Below are 6,607 nucleotides of genomic sequence, written 5' to 3'. Positions count from 1 at the left end.
GGACCGTCAAAGGAAATCAGTCAACACGAATAATCAGAATAAAACTCCAGGGGGTATCCCACAAATAAAGTGGGAAACCACGCGAGTGTCTCTGCGAAAGCCATGTGAGCCCTCACAAAACTCGACAAAGGGTTAGAGCAGCAAGATGAAATCAAGAGAAAACAATGCCATGGAAACACAAGACAGGTTAGAATAAACAAAATAGGGTAACCCAGAGTTGCCCCTAAATCAAAATGTAACCACATGAATAATTCCATCAAAATTCACAAAAGGCTCACAAAAAAGGTATCAAATTTACCCATAATACCTCATACATTTAGAGCATTCAAATAAAAGGCATAAAGATGATGGATATAGGGCAAACCTGATTGGAGAGCTTGATTGAAATTGAGTTGCACCCGTGAGGTTTACAAGTTGAGTTCCCTTCAGGGTTTGGAGGCTGCTCTGAACTCTGTTAGTTCTTCTCTCACTATCTTTTTCCTCGGGGTTTTGTTCCAAGGAAACCTCAGAGTATTTTGCTTCTCTCCCTTTTTCTCAAGTGAATCTCCCAGTGTAACTCCAAGTGTGTTTTCCTCTACTGAAACTTCAGTATTTATAGACTGATTTTCGTGGGTAATGGGCTCAAATGAGGGAGACCCAAGTCCAAAATAATTTGTTATATTTTATTTATTTATTTTATTTATTTAATTAATTAATTAATTAAATAATTTTTTTTCTTTTTCTTTTTCTTTTTTTTTCAGGAAAAATGAAGGGTAAATTTTGGGGTATTACAATGTGCAGGTGGTCCCATTTTGAGATTGGCATGAATTTCATGACCTGGAACTTGCGCAAGAACAAAGTTCATGGTACCATGTTGGAGCTTAGGCCAAATCAGATTCACTCATGTGTTTTGAGATATTCTTTGTGCAAAATGATCTCTTCATGATGAATAATCAGATGTAAAAATAATCAAATCAAAAGGATTCTTGAGTTGAAAATGACATGGATACAAAGTTAGGGTCATGACCTAAAATTCTAGGTCAGGCATTAGGTCGACCAGGTCTTGGGCCTACTTTTGTGCACACATGTGCATCTTGGCCAGTTCAAAAATTGATGGACTTAATGGAAAAATTGATGTTTGACCCTTGAAGAAAAGTTGTAGAAGAGTTTAAATGTGAAATTTGGCTCGAAGTAGATTCCAAAAATGTTGAGAAATGAGAAAGTTATGGTGTTTGGACCAAGTGACATGCCATACTTGATTTTAGGTGAACAAAACATGTGCCAACTTGTGATTTCTTGACATTTATTGCATACAAAGGCCCAATGATGAACACCTGAATACCAAATGAAGGAAGCTTGATTGTCCTTTAAAGAATCTTGATAATTTCTTGAAAATTGGATGGAGATGGCATGTAAATAAACATGTAAACCATACTTGAATCAACCTTGAAAACATGCACCAAATTTGAACTTCTCTTGACCAAATGATGTTGAATGAAGCTTGACATGGATGTGACCTAATATTATAGGTCATGCCTTGAAGTATAAGCTCTTGTGAACCACTTGTTGACCAATCTTATACTTTGGGAATCAAACCCTAATTTAAAAACCAAACTTGATCCTTTGATTTCAAGTCCCTATCTTTTAAAATAAGAAAAAGGAAACAACACATATTTTTATATTTTGAATAAGGTTAGAAAAATTAGAATGCAAGCAAGCAAAAAGGTAAAAGAAAACACAAAGGGTGCTTGATGATCTCCCACAAAGGAAAACCCAAAGAGGTGGAGATTAGGAGGATACCATACTTATGATCTTGGTTGAAATGCAAATAATATAATAGGTGGTGTCTTAGGGCCAAAATTAGGATATGACAATTTGGAACCAAAAGATAATGGTATTGTTGGAATTCATAGATGTATGAAATTTCAACCAAGAGTAAAGGTGGAATGAACCAATACATGGTATGGTCAAAGCATCCACTATATGGTATAACCGAAAACAAAGTGAATTAAATGTTTGGCATTAAGACAAACAACTCTCGGTTAAAGAAGGACACTAAGAATTTATCCTAAAAGGGTATATATGGAATCCCAAAGAAATATGGTATTTGGTTTCAAAGAGAGGCAATATATCACTAAGATTGATGGTTTAATGATTGAAGATAGATGATAATGGATCATGAAAGATATAGGTGGTGCCCTAAGGCAGAAGAAGTAATTAGTATGGTGAAAGGAGAATCGATAGTTAGGATGCTCGCCAAGGGTTTGAATCCTTATGCCTACGTATTCTCATCATGCAATGAGAAAGTCATAACTTTGTAGTTTGTGGAACTAAGACGGAAAGAACTAAAAACAACCATGGGACGTTTTTCTAAGCAACTAGGACTGACAAGACAAACGAGAGTAACAAAGTATGACTGAAACGATGAAAATTATATTTGGTACCAAAAAGACAATGGTATTGAAGGAACACATAAAGGTGAATAAACTTTGAACCAAAGAGTAAACATGCATCAATCCAGAAAACAAAGGAATTAAGTGTTTAGCATCAAGACAAACATCCCTTGGTTTACAAGGTGGGCACTGGTTATTTTCCCTAAAAGGGTATGTATGGGACCCTAAGGATTGTGGTATTTGGTCCAAGAAAATAGTATAACACTTTAGGGAAATGGACAATCTGAAACCAAAAGATAATGGTATATTGAATCCATGAATGAGTAAACTCTGAACCAAAGAGTAAACATGCATCAAGCCAGAAAACAAAGGAATTAAGTGTTTGGCATCAAGATAAACACCTCTTGGTTCAAAGGCTGGACACTGGTAATTCGCCCAAGAAAGGCATATATGGAATTAAAAGGGGTATTGGTATTTGGTTTCAGGAAAGACAGTGAACACTGTTGAGGAATGTGAATGATATTGAAGATATTGGACAAAGGATCATGAGAGACTAGGAAAGTGCCCTACGGTAAAAGAATATCTTTGATTTGGTTATGATTATGAAATTTGTTTTACGAGTTTAATCATTGGTATTTAGAGGAAGTAGAGCATCTAACCACCGGCTAAGTACGGTCGACAATCAGAATAATCAAGAGTTAAGAGGAAAGCTTCATCCTACCCACTATTTTACTCTTAAATCAATGATTTAGACTCACATTTATTTTTGAAGTGTTTTGAATGGAAGTCAAGCATCGGGGCCCCAAGCTAGGTATGACCGACAACTCAAGTACTTAAGTGTTGTGTATAAGTACGTACACCCCACTTTTCATCCAAGTTTTTATGATGAAAATGTTTTGATGAATAAGAACGAATCAAGAATAGAATGAGATAGGAATAGAATAGATTGAAATAAGGATAGAATGGATATGGAATGGAGGAAGAGATACTTGACGTTGGATCAAGCACCTGCGTTGCAATTGATTTAATTTAATTTGGAAAACACTTGACATTGGATCAAGTGTCCTTTTTTCTTTGAAAAAAGATTTATTTTATCGTTTGATTTTATCTTTTTAGTTAGCACACAATGAAAGCAATAAAAGAAAGATAAATCTAAACTATTACACTTTCATGGGAGATGGGGACATATAACCTACAATGTGCGGATGGTTCCAAATAATACAAGGGATAAGAATGGAAACCATACAAGTTACAACCCAAACACCATGCCCAAAAAATTCAAGTGGCATGGTGTCCTCAAGCAATACAAGGAAAGTGATGATTAATGGTCATAATAAGAAAGTAACTTGGATCAAACTTGAAGTCTAAATGGCTCATGTAAACCACTCAAACAAATGGAGTTAGTATAGATTACAACAAATGAGAACAATGCATAAAATGTAAACATGCTCAATGGCAATGAAATCAATCATGGACAAATGTCATAAATGACCACATGATCATGGTGAAAGAAAGTGACCTATACAAGGCATACATCCATCAAATTGAAATAACATTTTCAATTTACAAGATAGTAAAAAATCAATGGACAACTAGTTGGAATGAAACCTAGGGTCAAAAATCATTAATCGTGGATTATGGATCAACTTAGCCAAAGGCAATCAACATGCATTAACTCACGTCACATTTTATCCTAATTAACACATGGACATGAAAATTGGATCAAACATATAGAAATACCACAATCAACAATTAGAGTAATCATGAAAAGTGAGAGAATGTTCAAATACCATATCAAATGGATTAAAAACAATCAAGCTTCTACATGAAAATTAACAAAACTAATATCAAATATAACATAATTTCTCATGGTAAAAAATGTCAAAATTATATTAAAACATAGTGACAAAAAGTATAAAATTTATCAAGAAAAAACATGCAAAAGAAATCAAGAAACGAGTAAAATCAAAAGGGGGATCAGAGTTACACTCAAGGGTGCAATCAATAGACTGACGCATGGGCCAAAATAAAAAAACCCATTCAGAAATAACCATTAGCCAAGGGGTGCACAGGTAATCAATGTAATGTTAAGCAAGAATTGGCCTAAGCCCAACACAACAAGGCCCACACGGATTGTCATGGAAATATGGATAATAGACAAAGCAAAATGTTGGCATGGCCATTAGTCAGCTATGACATGGATATTGATGAGCAACTTAATGAATTGAACACAATAAACACACACGCAAAATGTTGAATGAAATTCATATTAAAAATGAAGCAAACATGCTCTCTCATCTCTCTGTTTATGTTTCTCCCTCAATCGTGCCGGCGGAGGAGGCGCCCCTAAATCAAAAGCAAGAACATCACCTCACCTATTCTCATGTCCTAAATCCGGAAATGCTGATGAAATTTTCTAATTCCTCAAGAACAGCTTGAATCGAAAAGAAAAGTTGAAGAACCCTAACTCTATGATGTGAAATTAAATCGTATCGAAGAGGAATCAAGCCAAACCACCTTGGGGCTTTGATTCCCCCCGTGAAGAGCTACATGCTGGTAACCTCAATGTTGCAAATGGTGAAGATGAAACAAAGGCTTACTGGAACAGTGTCGGGTTCATGTTCGGTACTGAAACTCTTCTTTCTTTGTGTTTCAATTCATCTTCTCCTTCTTCTGTTGCTTGTTGTTGTGTTGTGATTGTTGTGAATTGAGAGGATTATGGAAATTATGATGAGTTGAAGTGATGAATTATGAGGGAGATTCCAAGACTGGTTATGAATTTTGTTTTTGTTGATTGTGCAAAATGAGAGCTCAAAAATGTGAGGATTGAGAATTCCAAAACTGATCAAATGTGAAGTGAATTGTGTTTATATACTCCTCCTGAAATTTTTGTTATTCTATTTCAATTTGTTGTGAGTTTTTTAGTTTGTTAGGAGTTATGAAAAACAGTTAGAAGTTAGTTGGAGGTTGTTACAAATCAATTAGGTTAGTTATAGAAGTTAGTTGCGGAATGTTATAAGTGTTGAACTGAGTTTGCAGGTTAATTACTTTGAAACGAAAAAAAAATGAAAATTTGTTATGCACTCTGAAGGTCTTGGACAATGAGGCAAGGCTTTGGATTCAATGGCTTGCTTGGATTGTTTGGAGTGCATGAGCTGACTTGGGATTTGAGCTTTGGAATGCATTGGACTAGTTTTTTAGTCTTGATCACGTTGGACATGGTTGTTGATTTACAATGGTGTAATTTTGTTGTAATCATGAAATGAATTATGTGAATTTGAATGTATGGTTGAAATGTAAATGTATGAAATAGTTGATGTTTGGAAATCTTAATGGTTGAATGTGGAAATGTATTAGAAGATGAATGAAAATGATGATTATGGATTAATTGAAATGAAAAAAAGGCTTCAGATGGAAAAAGTTGTAAGAACAAAAATTGTTCTACAACAGATTCCTTGATTTTGATGATAACAAAGGATGAAACCAAAAATGGCACCCTAACGAAAAGTTTTTAAGTGTGCAGGGTTCTAAAGAAAGAAGAAAGAAATCTGATGATGTCATCAGATACAGAACCAGATCAGATACAAATTATCAGAAGATAAGAAGCATCTGAAGTAAAAACACGTTCAAGAAAGTCTAACTCTGAGCAAAACAGCAAAGTATCAGAAGCATCTGAACAAGAAGTAAGCTCTAGAAGTTCTGACTCTGATCAACGCTATCTCTAAACTCCATAACTTATATGCGCTATCTGAAGAATCCATCAGAATCCAAAAGAGATCAACATCAGAAGCAAGACTCCAAGATTCTCAGATACACGAAGACTCTGATCATGGAATTGCTAATTATGAAAGAGTAACGTTAAAGTCAAGTAAAGGTTTGCAAATGGATTTTCTAATACAAAAAGAGACGTTAATCTCCAATTTCAATAAAGAAGATACTATATGTGGTAAGTAGTCATTTCAAGGAGAGAAAGTTATCCTGCAGAAGCTATTTAAGTGATGGCGTAAATTCATTTTAATATCCACCAGTTTCAACCACTACCTCACTTATCTATATAAAGGACTGCAAATCAACATTCAGTGCACAACACATACAAGGAAAAATATACTGAAACATCAACGCTCAAAGAAACACTCTTGCTCTCTAAACCTTCACGAAGCTTTTGCTTATAACGTGAATCACTTTTGTTCTTACTATTGTAATATTTGCTTTCTTAGAAGCACTCTAGATTACAT

Source organism: Lathyrus oleraceus, chromosome 7, assembly GCF_024323335.1.
Source record: "Lathyrus oleraceus cultivar Zhongwan6 chromosome 7, CAAS_Psat_ZW6_1.0, whole genome shotgun sequence".
NCBI classification, from domain to species: Eukaryota; Viridiplantae; Streptophyta; class Magnoliopsida; order Fabales; family Fabaceae; genus Lathyrus; species Lathyrus oleraceus.
Note: the sequence above shows the minus strand (reverse complement) of the source record.